General features: G+C 40.7%; 1 long non-coding RNA gene and 2 pseudogenes across 2 annotated transcripts in view; all 3 read left to right on the plus strand.

The window, feature by feature from the left end:
* Positions 1-4,506: 4,506 nt before the first annotated feature.
* LOC116533784 lies at positions 4,507-5,182 on the plus strand (annotated as a pseudogene). The gene has a single exon (XR_004261446.1). The product of XR_004261446.1 is annotated as an NADH dehydrogenase [ubiquinone] 1 alpha subcomplex subunit 1-like (transcript).
* A 4,390-nt stretch (positions 5,183-9,572) lies between these two features.
* LOC116533785 lies at positions 9,573-9,927 on the plus strand (annotated as a pseudogene).
* A 4,617-nt stretch (positions 9,928-14,544) lies between these two features.
* The window catches only part of LOC116533786, a 6,480-nt gene continuing 5,178 nt past the window's right edge, over positions 14,545-15,846 (plus strand). Inside the window, exon 1 of the long non-coding RNA XR_004261447.1 lies at positions 14,545-14,932. This is a non-coding gene — a long non-coding RNA (uncharacterized LOC116533786). The remainder of the gene's footprint in view (positions 14,933-15,846) is intronic.

The following is a 15,846-nucleotide window of genomic DNA, read 5'->3' on the forward strand; positions in this document are numbered from 1 at the left end:
AGGCTGGAATGCAGTCAGTGCTGTGATCTCAACTCACTGCAACCTCCACTTCCCGGGTTCAAGAATGCCCTCCGCTCTGCCTCCCCCTTCTAGTCCTTCGAGTCTCTATAGCACACACATCCCTTTTCTGTCATGCCCCTCCAACACTGTGCTCACCCCAGTCACAGATGCTAATGCAGGGTATTGCAACACATGGTATCTGCTCACCTTCCCCACCTGACCCTGAGTTCCATGAGTGCAGGGATGGTGTCCACCCTGTTCAAGGTTAACCGTGTCCAACACACAGTAGGAATCCCGTAAGTATTTGTTTGCTGAGCATTGAAGGACTCTCCTGTATTCTACCTGTCCTAGCTGCTGTCCTAGCTACCTATGACTGGAAGCTCTGAACCTCAGTTATGATGGTTGGCAGTCAAGTGTGATCAGATTAAGTAAATTATCTCTAGTCTGACAAAACTTTAGCAAAAACTTCACATAAAAAGTGAAGTATGGGCCAGGCGCGGTGGCTCACGCCTGTAATCCCAGCACTTTGGGAGGCCGAGGGGGGTGGATTGCGAGGTCAAGAGGTCGAGACTAGCCTGGCCAACATGGTAAAACCCTGTGTCTACTAAAAATACAAAAATTAGCTGGGCGTTTGGCACGCACCTGTAGTCCCAGTCCCAGCTACTCGGGAGGCTGAGGCGGAAGAATCGCTTGAACTCAGGAGGTGGAGGTTGCAGTGAGCCAAGATTGCACCACTGCACTCCAGCCTGGTGACAGAGAAAGATTCCGTCTCAAAAAAAAAAAAAAAAAAAAAAAGTGAAGTGTGAATCTTTACCCATTTAAAAAATGATAACGATTAAGCAGAATGGGAATGCTGGCAACCAGTCAAGAGAATGTTATCCTCCTAAGCAGCCCCTCCAAACCAACTTGAAATTCACAGTGAAAAACAGAAAACAGAAAACCACAGTGGAGGGTGAACAGATTTTAAGAAATTTCGTATTTGGACTGTATCCCTTTTATTAGTGGAAAACAGAGGTAAATGTGGCTAATTGTAAAAATCATGTGTGTGAAGGAAGGCAAGTCGCCTCTAAAACTCAAAGATATACTCCTACCTTGATTAGTAAAAGAGTGGAATTTCACTCAAACAATAAATCACTGGTGTGAGGAGCAAGTCACATGGGCTCATATAATTCATTCCTAAAATATTATAAATAAAACAAGAAATGATTAATTAAATCCAGCAAGGGATGATGATAAGAGCAAGAAAGATAATGAATGTTATCCCAAGAAAGGACAAAATGAAATCTTGCATTTTAGAAAATGAACACAGGCCAGGTGTGGTGGCTCACACCTGTAATTCCAGCACTTTGGTAGGCCAAGGTGGGCGGATTACCTGAGGTCAGCACTTTGAGACCAGCTTGGCCAACATGGTGAAACCCTGTCTCTACCAAAAAAAATATAAAAATTACCTGGGTGTGTTGGTTCACATATGCAGTCCCAGCTACTCAGGAGTCTGAGATGGGTGAATTGCTTGAACCAAGGAGGCGGAGGTTGCAGTGAGCCGAGATTGCACCACTGCACTCCAGCATGGGAGACAGAGCGACACTCCATTTTAAAAAAAAGAAAAGAAAAGAAAAAGAAGAAGAAAAGAAAATGAACAGTGGTGAGCCCAATGAAACCTCAAAATAAGGAGGAAAAAACAAAACATGATTCCAGAGCCTTTGGGAATTGAAGTCATTTTAGATATGCTGTCTTAACAGGAAATACAAGCGGACAGCTAGGAAGTAAAGAATATGCTTCTATTAAACTGCTGATAAAAAGCAGATGACAGAATATAAAGAACTAGGGACATGGTTTAAATCTCCTTGTCTCTATGACATACAGGATATCTCAATTAGATAATGATTTCTTTTCATTTCCTGAAGAACAAAGAGGCTGAATAAAGTAAATGTATTTGTTGGTTATCGGAAAGAATAAAGAAGCCTGCTTCCAAATGCATTTCCCAGTGAATCCAATTCTGGCCCTTGGTAAATTCTTTGAAGAAAGTGTCTATGAGCACATGAAGAAATGCAACCAGTAAAATAACATGAATTCTCGAGGGCAATTCAGGATGTGATTACGTTTTCTTCATTGTAGGGATTTTGTCCTAAAAATTACTGATGGTTATATACTGGTGGAGAAACTGTGATTTTTAAAAGTTTTATACTTAGGTTTGTATCATCAAAATTTCTATAATGAGCATATATTAGAATAAAAAACACTCCCCTTCCACCCATCTTCCACCAAAAAGAAAAATTGCGATAGGAAGACATCTAAAACTTTGGTTTATTTGATCTTTTGTGGCAGAAATATGAAAAATGTGATCCTGTCATTCAAATGACTACTAAGAGGATCTCTGGGAAATTAGACTATTCAGAAGAACATCAAATCTAGGCTCTTAGAAGTGGAAATTGGAGGACATCATTCCAGTGGTAGCAAGGGGCTTAAATAACCCCTTCCACCTGGGCAGAGGTGAACTTTGTGGTGGTATTGCTATTATTTGACAGTAAGTAAGCAAGCAAGGTTAGGAGATTTTTATTTTAGTGACTTAGTCATCGCCAAGTTCTTGATCAAAAAAACAGAAACTAAATCAGCTGGCTCAGATATTTTGAAAGTACGTTTATTTTTAAGGACACCAGAACCATGAAAACATGATTCAGTCCAGCCTCGTGGGAGCTGCAGATGGGAACTGGTGAGCTGTCGGGTTGGGGTCCATGCTGCAGAAGTCCTGGCAGCCTCATGGCCTCTTTCCTCTGCTCTGTTCTGAATATCTGCCCCATTCTTATCTCAGCAGACCAGATCCCTTGACTTATTCAAAATTTCTGCTCTCTTGTGATTTGGCTCTGCACGTGACTTTTGTTGGGCCATAAAACTGCCCCCAGACACGATGCTACGTGACAGATAGGCTCCCGGCAGCCAGCACAAACTTTCAGAGAGCCAGTTCCACATTGAAAAGAAAAGATGTTGATTGTCTCAGCCTGGGTGAGGTGTTCAACCCTGTTTACATCTGCCGTGGCAGAGGGACTAGGATACATTTTATCAGTGACCACTTTGGCTGAGCTCTTCAACAGAGGCTTATCGGGGCTAAGTTCCAGAGAAGGGGACTTTGTGCCAAGTATCCAAAATACATTTATTACCTTTGAATAAGCATCTTTGGATGAATCTGCACACCTTCTCCCTATCCACAGTCTCATTCCTACAGCGGCCCGCCCCTTCCTGGCTGAAACAGAAAACAACTCACTCATACTAAAGTGCTTATGACTGACCAAGTGACTTCAGAGCAAATCATAAGTCTTCCCAGGGATTGACTAAATTTAATTTTCTCTAAAAAGACAGAATTTTGACTGTTATTTAATACTACCTTCTAGTATAGAAAATGTTTGCAACTGTAACTTTGTAAATCCCAGAAATGAAAGGTGAAGAGTACCTCTCCAAGGCTGTTTGCATTTTTAAAGAGAATTCTAAATAATAATGATAATTAACATTAATTTCGTGTTTATTCTATGTCAGACACTCTTCTGAGAACTTAACACATGGTAATTTCTTTAATTCTTACAACAACCCAAGCAACAGAGGTGTTAATTAGGATAACATTAACTGTGGTAACAAATAAATACTGAAAATATATGCCTTAAATAAAATAAAAGTTTACTTCTTGCTTACATCACAGACCAGGATGGGTGTTCCTCCATCTGGGTCTGTAGATGGCTTTCCTCCATTTGGTGATTCAGAAATCAAGGTTTTTTTTGTTTTCCCTGTAGCTCTGCCATCTCCTAAACCTCATTGTCAACTGATGTCAGCCAGGGAAGAAAAAAGAAAGTGTGGAGAAGTTACCCGCGTCTTAAAGAGCCTGGCCTGGAAGTGACACACTTCAAGTCCACTCTATTGATGAGAACCAGTCTCCAGGCAACAGCTGGATGCAAGGGGGTGAGAAATGTAGTCTCTGATGGAACAGCCAGTTCTCAGAAAAATTAGTTTGTTTTATTTTTTGAGACAGAGTTTCGCTCTTGTTGCCCAGGCTGGAGTGCAATGACTCCATCTCGGCTCACTGCAACCTCTGCCTCCCAGATTCAAGCAATTCTCCTGCCTCAACCTCCCAAGAAGCTGGGATTACAAGCATGTGCCACCACACCCGGCTAATTCTGTATTTTTAGTAGTATAGATGGAGTTTCTCCATATTGGTCAGGCTGGTCTTGAAGTCCCGACCTCAGGTGATCTGCCCATCTCGGCCTCCCAAAGTGCTGGGATTACAGGCATGAGCCACTGCACCCGGCCTGAAAAATTAGTTTTTTATCAATCTGGATTTGCACATTGTTTTCACACTTTAACATCTCTTCAATAGGAACGTATTGTTCAATCAATGACAAGTTTATTGTTCAAGGTAAACTCAGATTTGGTTGGCAGCATTTTTCCTTTCTTGGTAGTACATATACAACACATGCTTTACAATCAATGGAATCTTAGGCTAGATGAAATTTGGTTTATAATATGGAAGAGGGAGGAGAAATTTTGCCTCTTCCTCAGTTTGTTCTTTTCACCAAATATCTGTATATACCCTTCTTTCCTCATTCTGTGGACACACGCTAAAGTCTGATCCAGTTCATGCATACAGCTCAAAGTCCAGCATCTCTGGATGATATGAAGTCTTCTCATCTAAAGTTCTTTACAGTTTGGTTATATACAAACATATTTAAAATTCCCTGCCCCTCTAATATGTAATTATAAGACAGGAACAAGATAACCACAGTAGAAGCTCCTATTAAGAAGGACCTAGGTAAGGTCGGGTTTAGCCTAGGTAACAGGGCAGAGATGTGGTTCAAGATTCTCCCAGACTCACCGCCATGGGCGTGTGCTTGCTAATTCCAGGACTGGCTACTTTGTACATCCACAGGTTCACTAACGGGGGCAAGGAAAAAAGAGTTGCCCATTTTTTGTATCACTGGGATTTGATGGAAAGAGAGGCACATCTTTGGACTTGATCATTCCTACATGTAACGTTGCTACATGTCAAAGGGTTTGGAGAACATTGATTAAGGAAGCATTTTCCTGATTGATGAAAAAAATAACTCAGTTATGGTCATTTACCCCTGCTAGAAGGTTATACAGTGTATTATGTAGCATGCAGTGTGTTACATAGTGCTTAATAAAAATAAAATGAAAAAAAAAAAAAGAAGCCCCTATTAAGAAAGGGAAGAATTGTGGATACATAGCAGTCATTGGTCCATTCTAGTAATGGATACTGTCTTTTAGGTTATCAGAAACATGGTTTTTAAAATGCTTTACAAAGGCCAGGTGCTGTGGCTCATGCCTGTGATCCCACCATTTTGGGAGGCCAAGATGGGTGGATCACGTGGTCAGGAGTTCGAGACCAGCCTGGCCAGCGTGGCAAAATCATGTCTCTACTAAAAATACAAAAATTAACTGGGCATGGTGGTGGGCACCTGTAATCCCAGCTCCTCGGGAGGCTGAGGCAGGAGAACTGCTTGAACCTGGGAGGCAGAGGTTGCAAGTGAGCTCAGATCCTACCACTGCACTCCATCCTGGGTGACAGAGCGAGACTCAGTCTCAAAAAATAATAAAATAAAATAAAATAAAATGCTTTGCCAAGGCATAACATGGGTCTCCATCTTTCCAGCCCCCAATATCTCCTTTTTTTTTTTTTTTTTTTTTGCTACCTGCTACCCAAGTGTTCAGAGAGTAATAATACTTACTTTAGGTATTTAGGTATTTATTGTTGCAGTACTTTTTTCAAGGTAGCAATTTTTTTATTAATTAGGGTAATGTTAGAGGCAGTAGATAATAGACCCCAAATGTATGGCTCAAACTTAATAGATGTTTATTTCTCATTATTTTAAGCACCCAAAGCATCTGTCTCATTGGTGGTCATCTTTCCTCCATAGTGTGATTCAAGTATCTCGTCTTCTTCCATCTTGTGGTTCACTCTTCCCCTAGAGCAAAATCTGTAAATGAATCTAGCTGGTGGAAGGAGAAAGAATGGAGAAAGTATACCTTCTTCCTAAATCTTGACCTGAACATGCCACACCTCACTTCTGCTCAGATTCCACGGGTTAGAACTAGAAGGAAGGAAGGAAGGCTACATCAGGTACATGAGGAGTGGGGAAATGAAGTCCTTGTCTGAGCAGTTTCCAGTGACAACTCCATTCTCCAGAGGGGAAGCACAAATTCTGGCAGACAGCTAGCTGTTTCTGATATAAGAAGATAAGGACTGAATCTTGAATTACAGAAATTTAGTGGTGGGGGAATAAATTTTTTAGTAGTATTAAGTAGTTCCTTATAGGGTACCTCAGATTGCAACATATCAGTAACCACCAACTCTGTCTCCTAAGCCTATGTCTGTGTATTATTTTGAAATATTAGATTAAATTTATATGACAAAAAATAGAAGCAAAAACAAGAATGGTGACAATTTTTAAAAAGTAGCCTGCACTGGTAGTAGCAATCATAGAGTAGAAGTAGCTGGCATTGTTTTTAGTGATTTGTCTATATCAGGCACTGTACTCAGTCCATTTTAAGCACGATTTTATTTAAACCTTATTAGCATCCCAATGAGATGAGGAAATTTAGAGGTAAAATGACCTGCTGGGTTAAATAACATCTAAGAGTATCTCATTTCAGGGGCTGGTTCCTAACCATTGTAGAGGAGAAAAATAATTTTTCTTCTACCCTCTTAGGTTTTCTAACTGGGGCCCTGGAAGTTAAGCCAACAGAAGGTGGACTAACAAGAGAAAAACAGTTTTATACATACCTATGCGTGATAGGCTCATGAAGAAATGAGACTCAAGGAGGCAGCCAGATGATTGAGGGTTATGTATCATCATAGGCTAAGCAAAGGAAAAAGGATTTGGGGTTTTGGTTTCGGGGTGAGGGAGGCAAGTATTAGGAAGGCGAGGGGAGGAAATACGTGGTAAATTAGAATTGTGTTGTTTAACAGATAAGAGTCTTTCAAGTGCTAAGTGCTATCTCCAAGAGTAGTTCCCAGGCCAGTCGGATGCAATGGCTCACACCTGTAATCCCAACACTTTAGGAAGCCAAGGCGGGTGGATCATGAGGTCAGGAGTTCGAGACCAGCCTGAACAACATGATGAAACCCTGTCTCTACTAAAAATACAAAAATTAGCCAGGTGTGGGGCAAAGCTGTAATCCAAGCTACTCAGGAGGCTGAGGCAGGAGAATCACTTGAACACGGGAGGCAGAGGCTACAGTGAGCCAAGATCGCACCACTGCATTCCAGCCTGGGCAAGTCCTGGAGCGAGACTCCATCTCAAAACAAAAAAAAAAGAGTAGCTCCTTCCCTTTGCAAATTAAAGTTCCCTTTACAAAAGAGGAAATGTATACTCTACTTTCAAGCAGTCATAGGGAGATAGGGAGCTTTTCCTGCCTCAGACAGTTTTCAGTTGGCTTTAGCTCAAAATAATCTATATGACAAAAGGCATATTTTGGAGTGGCATATTGATATACCCTTCATCATACACCAATTATTTCTTCAACTTAAAATTCAGCAATCCTAGGAGTTCTCGAAGAAAATACTTGAGAAGTACTGAATTAGGAGTGAAAGATGATAGTGTAGGTGAATACTGTAGTTGTCAATGGTCCAATCATAAACAGAAATACAAATGAATTACCTGAAACTTCACGTTAGTCCTTGGTTAAAAAATTATAAAATGACTCCAATCATGCTTTTAGAAAAATTATATATTTCTATATAATCCTGAAAATTAAGAAATTGAAGATTCTTGTAGAGAACTTGTAGTTAAAGAGAGGTCTCCCAGTTCTGTAAATGTGTGAATACCCAATTTTGTCAGTAATACTTCCTGCTGCCTCAGGAAGAGGGAGTTTGTTGGGAGAGTTTTTCTCTCTTGATATTGACCCTTGACCCTTGAGCCTTATTCACTTTTTAATCTTTTTTTTTTTTTTTGAGACAGGATCTCATGTCCCCCAGGCTGGCGGGCAGTGATGCAAGCGTAGCTCAAACTCCTGGCCTTAAGTGGTCTCCCTGCCTCAGTCTCCCAAGTAGCTGGGACTACAGGTGTACACCACCATGCCTAGCTAATTTTTAAATTTTTTGGAGAGACATGGTCTTGCTTTGTCATGCAGGCTGGTCTCAAACTCCTGGGCTCAAGCAATCCTCCTGCCTTGGCCTCCCAAAGTGCTGGGATTACAGGCATGAGCCAGTGCACTTGGCCTCTTTTTCTAATCTTGAGGGTCATTTAGAAACTTAAAGCCAATTCCACTGAAACGCTGAAAGGTAAAGATTCTCAAGGTCCATGTATACAGAGGAAAGGATGAGCCCTATTCATGAGTGACCAAGGGTAATAAAAAAGAGAACACACCAGGCGTGGTGGCTCATGCCTGTGATCCTAGCACTTTGGGAGGCCGAGGTGGGTGAATCACCTAAGGTCAGGAGTTCAAGACCAGCCTGGCCATCATGGTGAAACCCCATCTTTATAAAAAATAAATAAATAAATAAAAATAAATACAAATTAAAAAAAAGAGAGAACACAAGCCGGTCAGTTTAACTAGAAACAAATTTGACAGCTCTTCGAAGAGGGAAGGTGGAGGGGAACTCAGACAGCTGCGTCCAGGCCCAAGGAAGGCTACACTGTAGGGAATGACCAAAGGAACTCCTTTTGGGGAAGGTGTCACTAAATGGGATATGACAGAAGTTAATGACTGTCCTTTGGTTTTCTCGTTGTCAGGTACTTCCTCTATTTTTTACTGTTTATCATTCATTCCTTTCCCTGAGCTTCTGAGCCTCAAGTGTTTCTTTCATTGTTGAGTTCCCTCCTACTGGGACTAGGTTATTTATTTTTAATTCGTTTGTTTGTTTGTTTTTGTTTGAGATGGAGTCTAGCTCTGTCACTCAGCCTGGGGTGCAGTGGTGTGATCTCAGTTCACTGCAACCTCCGCCTCCCCAGTTCAAGCCATTCTCCTGCCTCAGCCTCCCGAGTAGCTGGGATTACAGGCATGCACCACCACATTCAGCTAATTTTTGTATTTTTAGTAGAGACAAGGTTTCACCATCTTGGCCAGACTGGTCTCAAACTCCCGGCCTCAAGTGAGCCTTCTGCCTCAGCCTCCCAAGGTGCTGTGATTACAGGCATGAGTCACCGCACCCGGCCTACTTAGATTAGTTTACAAATTAACATTACACGAAATAGGTGAAAGGATTAAAAATGTGCATCCAGACAAAGGAACAGAGGAGTGTGTGTCACACTGCAAGGAGACTGTTTATTCCAGCACCTGCATGCACACCAGAGTCAGCCATCCTAGGAGATTAGACACACTCTTCAGACACTGATGATAAGGGTCTGGGAGCAACACATTCGGTTACTTTATGTCAGAGGCAGAGGCAAAAGAAGTTGTACTTTCTTCTAATAACACATTCCAGAGTGCTCACATGGGAGACTGACAGCCCAACAAATACAAATGACAAGGAAACAATTTAGGGAATGTAATACGGGAGAACTGGCTAGGTTTAAAATGTATTGCTAAAGAGTCATGCAATTTTTAACTTGTGAGAAACTTAAAGAGCCCATCTCATCTAAAGGTCGCAAACGGCAGCCGTCAGGCCAAATGTGATGTGTTTTGTTTGGTCCATAATTTGAATCAGTTGTCTGCATTTAAGTAGTTCAACGCCTCCTCCAAGTCACAGCGAGTTCGCGTGCAGCCATGTCCCAACTCCAGCCGCCTCTTCAGCTCGCCGTGGATCCCAGCTGCTCCTGCGCCCCGTGACTCCTGCACCTGCGCACCAGCTCCTGCAAGTGCAAAGGGTGCACATGCGCCTCCTGCAAGAAAAGCTGCTGCTCCTGCTGCCCTGTGGGCTGTGCCAAGCGTGCCCAGGGCTGCATCTGCAAAGGGGCGTCAGACAAGTGCAGCTGCTGTGCCTGATGGCTGTTCCCAGATGTAAGGAACGATCCCTGTGCCCAGATGGAAATAACGCAACCTCTATAAACCTGGGTGTTTTGTTTTGTTTTGGTTTGGTTTTTTTGTGCAACCCTGACCCGTTTGCTACATTCCTTTTTCTATGAAATAATGTGAATGATCATAAAACAGCTTTGACTTGGGGAAAAAAAAAAAAAAGAACAGTTCACATTTTGTAAAAATCCAGATTCCTGATTACTGCTGGGCAACTGGAAGATCTGTGGATCCTACACAGCCAGCATTTCTCCGTGGCAGTACGAAAAGCTGAGCAGTGATCGTGCCCTTTGCACGGACAGTCCCCAGTTTCCCACAATCCCTGCCTGGCCTCTTCTAATTCATTTGCATAATCTGTCTGGACTCTGTTGGAAGCTTTTGAGTTTAAAGCCCTTGCTAAACCAACCTGTTCATTTTTCTAGATAAGAAAGTGAGGTCCCAAGAAGCCAAGTGACTCGCCCAGCCATACTACTTTTTCTGATACAACGGGTATGTTGGTGTCGTTTCCATACATTCCTTTTGCCATACCATGCTCTCTCACTTAAATGGTGAGGTTTATTTAGCAAAGGAAAAGAGATTTGGAAAGGAAACATAAGTGGTGAGGTTAAAGCCTGAAGAAACTATGTTGAAAGCAGGAAAAGACAAAGGTGATGTTAATAAGAGGGTAATTTAGAGGCTCACTAACTGGAACTCAAGAGACTTCAATAGGTAATTGTTAATGGGAGGAAGTGGAAGGAAGAGAGAGGTTACTTGTGTAATAAGAACAAATGAGAGAAGCACGGGCTAAGGGAAGATGAAGAGAGAGGGTAAAACAGACACTGAATTGATCTGCTCCCATACAGAGAAAAAGCAGCAGTTGACAGAAAGGACACTGGAAAAATAAATTTCACAGTAAAAACCGAATAGAGAAAAAATTAGAAATTATAGGCTGGGCACGGTGGCTCACGCCTGTAATCCCAGCACTTTGGGAGGCCAAGGTGGGCGAATCACAAGGTCAGGATGTTGAGACCACCCTGGCCAACATGATGAAACCCCATCTCTACTAACAATACAAAAAATTAGCTGGGCAGGGTGGCAGGCACCTGTAATCCCAGCTACTTGGGAGGCTGAGGCAGGAGAATTGCTTGAACCTAGGAGGCAGAGTTTGCAATGAGCCGAGATCACGCCACTGCACTCCAGCCTGGTGTTAGAGACTCCATCTAAAAAAAATTTTTTTAAATTAGAAGTTATAAAAGATGTCTTGTTCAGATTTATTTATTTGAGGAAAAAAAGACATGTGAAGAAGAGGCAGCTTCTCAAGATTGCCTGAGATATTATTCACAACAACAAAAAAAATGTAAACAAAAAACAATTGCAAAGGAGAGCTTCACCAACAAAAGAGAATAATAATTTAAAAATTAAAAAACAATTATCTGGGAGAAAAAAAAGTTCCACAAGAAAAAAAATAAAATAAAATTCTTCCTGAAATGAAGCATACTAAAATATGCAACCCCAAAATGTGTCACTTTGGCACACAGGTTATTTGGAGCTAACAGCAATAGAGAACCAGCAGACCAAGTAAAAGCTCTTTACCTCCTCCTAATCACCTAACATGAACTATAAAGTTCCCCTTTTGTATAGAAAATTTACATTTATAAAGAAAATTTCCATTTGTAAGGGAAGAGAGCTGCTCCTGGAAACAGTATTTATCACCCGAGAGACATATCTGCATAACAACACAACTCTTATTTCCTATACATTTCATCCCCACACCTTCCCAGAACTTTCCTCCTTCCCTCAGCAGCCCAAAATTCCTTTCTCTCTGCTCAGCCTAAGATGGTACAGAAGCTTCAATCATCTGGCTGCCTCTTTGAGTCTTCTCAGTTCTTTGTGAAACTTCCATGCAGAGGTATGTAATTTAACTGTTTTTCTCGTTAGTCTGTCTTTTGTCAGTTTAATCTCCAGGGCTGCAGTCATTGAACCTAGGAGAGAAGAGGGAAGTAGTCTTCCTCACCTCGTGTTTTGACAACCCTAAGCAAGGACACCTCACTTGCTCCGGAGGCTAAAGTTGAGATCCAGGATCTCTAACAAAGCCAGCAAAAGGCAAAAATTCTTACTGAAGTCAGGCGGCTGGATTTCTGTAGGTAGAGTCTGGCTGAAGGAAGATGGCAGAATTCTCTTGGTCTTTTCCTTTCCAAATTTGCATTAGCAAGAGAAAAATATTGGTAAAATCGGTTCTTTGGATGGTGACTTGTAAATGTGGCTTTGAGCACTCACTGGTTACTGATCTTTAGCTTCCTAAGAAGAGTCATTGTTTTCCTTTGTTTCTGTCTTTGTGTGATTTATTTTAAAGAGGAAAAGAGTCATACTTTTGGAGAGCTGTCAGAGTTATAGGCATAGGCCCTGTAAGCCTGTTGTTTAAGCCAGCTTCACAGACTGATGAGTTTACAGTTTATGCTAGAGCAGCATCCATTTAGACAAACTTTGCTGTGGATAACCAATGGCAAAAAAACTGGATGAGATTCTTCTTTTGTCTCATTTTCTGTTTTGAGGGTTTAGCTTTGTAACTACTATGGTCTCTGGTAACCAGTCTGGTTCCTGCCAGCTGAGAGGGCAAGGTTGTCATGCCTGCATTGGGTGGCTAGCTAGTAGGTTAGGAAAACCAAAGCATGAAATGAACAAGCAGCATTTTGTTTGGCCAATCTTGTAGCTGTCAGGCGAGTTTGCCTTAACAAGGGGCCCCAGTCCATCAGGGGCCTTTATTGTCACTCTTTATTGCCTTGTTTGTGCTGGGAAATGTACCATCCCAGTATTACCTACCTGATATCACAGATAGTGAGTCTGTGATTGAAGGCACCTCAATTTTATGGGAGACTGTAGTTTCCATATTGACAGTGACAATGAATTTCTTTGCTTTTCAGGCTATCTTTGGGAGTAAGGAATGGGTACTTTCTCCTTTGAACCCTCTTTGGGGATGTCTCTTGTGTCTACGGTTAAGCCATAAAAAGGCTGGTTGGTTTAGAGTCACATTGGACTAGGTATACCTTTGAAAACATGGACTTTATATCCAAAAGGACTTTTTCTTTTTTTTTTTAAGATGGGGTTTCACCATGATGGCCAGGATGGTCTTAAACTCCTGACCTCAGGTGATCCACCCACCTCAGCCTCCCAAAGTGCTAGGATTACAGGCGTGAGCCACCGCGCCCGGCCCCAAAAGGATTTTTTCTAAGAGAGCTCGCACCCTAAAACAAATGTCTTACTGGTACCAATAGGAAAATCAGACTGCAGGAAAGGCAAATTAAAAATTAAGAACTATTTGGAAGCAAAATATACAAAAATCTTAAAAGTCTTCTGTATTATTTCATTCTCACATTGCTATAAAGAAATATTCAAGACTGGGTAATTTATAAAGAAAAAAGATTTAATTGGCTCGTGGTTCTGCAGGCTGTACAGGAAGCGTAGCTGTTTCTGCTTCTGGGGAGGCCTCTCAGGAAGCTTACAATCATGGCAGAAGGTGAAGGGGAGCAGGTAAGTCTTACATGGTCAGAGCAGGAGGAAGATGGGGTGGGGGGGATGTGTGCTACACGCTTTTAAAACAACCAGATCTCATAAATCACTTATTATCACAAGAACAGCGTGGAGGGGATACTGCTAAGCCATTTATGAGGCATCACTTCCCACCAGGCACTATCTCCGACACTTGGGATAATAGTTGAACATGAGATTTGGTGGAGACACAGATCCAAACCATATCATCTTCCCTACAAATATTGGTGAAAAGTAATAGCCATTATTTAGGAGGTTACCTTAATTAGGAGGTTACCTTGTGTTCCATCTGCCAAGAACACAGAGTGGATCCAACTATTTTACATAAACTAGTGAGTTTTGTAATATTATGCCTGACTCATGGTTAAAAGTTTAAAATGAAAGCTATGAGATTTCTACTGGCATCTGTCTGTGTGTTTACATATGTTTATATGTGTGTTTTGTACATTGATATTCTTCTACCTCTGGATGGTATTGCCAAAATTTATCAAAAAACTCTGCATTAACTGGCTTAGAAAAAAAAGTGCTCATATACATTAAATATTATTAAAACTCTCAGAAAAGTAGAAATTAATCCAAAATTTGCTTTCAAATTCACTTGCTCTGGGATAACCTTTGGTAAATACAGCTAGTTCAATATTGTTAAATACAAATAGGTATTTCTCCAGATTTGTCAGCATTCAATATAATGCAGACATACAATTTTATTCTACTTTGATTTACTAGCCAAATAAGCTGTTATCTCTATTAGATATGTAAGATTATGAAATTATAATTCAACCTAAGAATAAAATGTACAATAAAAATGAATTGTTTGGTGTATATCAAAGATGGCAGTTAAGAGGGAAAGAGAGAGTAATACAATTAAATTTTAGGTTCTTTATTTCTGTGATTTTTGGTATCTACTGCTCATGTCTGTCACAAATTTATTAACAAGAAAATAAACTTTAAATGATGACTTGCTTTATTTAATGTTGTGTGAAATTTTCATTGATAATCCTAGCATAATTGTTAGAAACAAGTAAATTAAATAGATGTAAGTGGGACAAACTCTATAGCTGACCTTTCAACAACAGTTATGTTTTATAATATGTCTGCTTAAATACAGTATCCAAAATCTTTTTGGTAGCCTAAAACCTCAAAGATATAGAAAGCTAAGTTAAATGAAGTATAGTCATTTAATATTTGATCATTTCTAAATAAGATATAATACTGAAATGTTATTTACTTAACATAAGTTTATCTATATTCGGCTTCTTTTTACAGAGAGACTAAAAAATATTTGAGTTTGCTAGCCAACATATTCTTTTTGCCACACTGAAAAAGTGTACTATGAGGAAACGTGGCTCTAGAAATTGTGAAAGGGTATATTCATAAAAGTGCTAATCTGCAGAATGCTTCTATGTATAATAGTTCACAATTGGCTACTTCCTTGTTTTCACTGGAAATTAAGGTATTAATTATTAAAAACTCTAATCAATATACGTAAATGAACTATTAGGAATAATAAGGGTGAAGGAGAAAAGTCTGCATGCAAAAGTATGCAAAGAAAATAAGATGTATTGGACATAAGGAGGGAACATCACACACCAGGGCCTGTTGGGGGTTGTGGAGGGGGAGGAGAGGGAGAGCATTAGGACAAATACCTGATGCATGTGAGGCTTAAAACCCAGATGATGGGTTGATAGGTGCAGGAAACCACCATGGCACATGGATACCTATGTAACAAACCTGCACGTTCTGCACATGAATCCCAGAACTTAAAGTAAAATAAAATTTTTAAAAAGGAAGATGTGTTTTGGCAAGGAAAAATATGAGGTATGAAAGATGCATTTTTATTAAGGAAAAATAAGAGTAATTTTGTGCTACAGTAGTTTAATGTTATTTAAAGATTATTTCAGAGTGAGAAAGAGGAAAATAAAGGACAAAAACCTAGGCAGGTATAGGAAGTTGTCAAAAGAGAGAGAGAGAATTTTGTGCGGTCAAATGTCTAAAATAAATGGGACTGGGTGCTGTGGCTCAGGCCTGTGATCCCAGCACTTTGGGAGGTTAAGATAGGATGATCACTTTAGACCAGAAGTTTGAGACCAGCCTGCACAATATGGAGAGACCTGAGACCCTGTAAATTAGCCAGACGTGGTGGCATGTCCCTCTAGTCCCAGCTACTCTGGAGGCCAAGGTAGGAGGATCACTTGAGCCCAGGAGTTTGAGGCTGCAGTGAGCTACGATCGTGCCACTGCACTCCAACCTGGACAACAGACTTAGACCTCATCTTTAAAAAAAAAAAAATTAAACTAAATAATAAAATTAAATGGATTTATTATAATGTGTGTGTGTTTGTGTGTGTGTGTGTGTGTGTGTGTGTGT

The sequence above is a fragment of the Sapajus apella genome, unplaced genomic scaffold (assembly GCF_009761245.1).
Source record: "Sapajus apella isolate SASKATOON/1434 unplaced genomic scaffold, GSC_monkey_1.0 scaffold84, whole genome shotgun sequence".
Lineage (NCBI taxonomy): Eukaryota > Metazoa > Chordata > Mammalia > Primates > Cebidae > Sapajus > Sapajus apella.